This window comes from Morone saxatilis, unplaced genomic scaffold (genome assembly GCF_004916995.1).
Source record: "Morone saxatilis isolate NCDOM2014 unplaced genomic scaffold, NCSU_SB_2.0 Contig5, whole genome shotgun sequence".
Classification (NCBI taxonomy): Eukaryota; Metazoa; Chordata; class Actinopteri; family Moronidae; genus Morone; species Morone saxatilis.
The window spans coordinates 20081371-20081595 of NW_023340095.1; the positions used below are offsets into that span (position 1 = coordinate 20081371).

The 225-nt window shown below is 49.8% G+C and overlaps 1 protein-coding gene across 1 annotated transcript in view; it reads right to left on the bottom strand.

Annotated features, from left to right (window-relative positions):
• Positions 1 to 225, bottom strand: part of klf7b (Kruppel-like factor 7b) — a 65158-nt gene that overhangs the window by 15377 nt on the left and 49556 nt on the right. The window lies entirely within an intron of this gene.

Genomic DNA, 225 nt, shown 5'->3' on the forward strand with positions numbered 1-225 from the left:
CACACACACACACACAGCCCAGGGGCCAAGCAGGCAGACCAGCTTTAACACAACAGCCATTTCAATGAGCCAATACACTCAATTAGCTGTAAATGAAGTCTTTCAGCACTGCGGCGTGTTAATTCATAATCCCAAATTCACCCTGAAATGAATCTCGTTTTGTTCCGTCTATCATACCTCCGCCCCCCCTTACCTCCCCACCACCCGCACACGCACACACACACA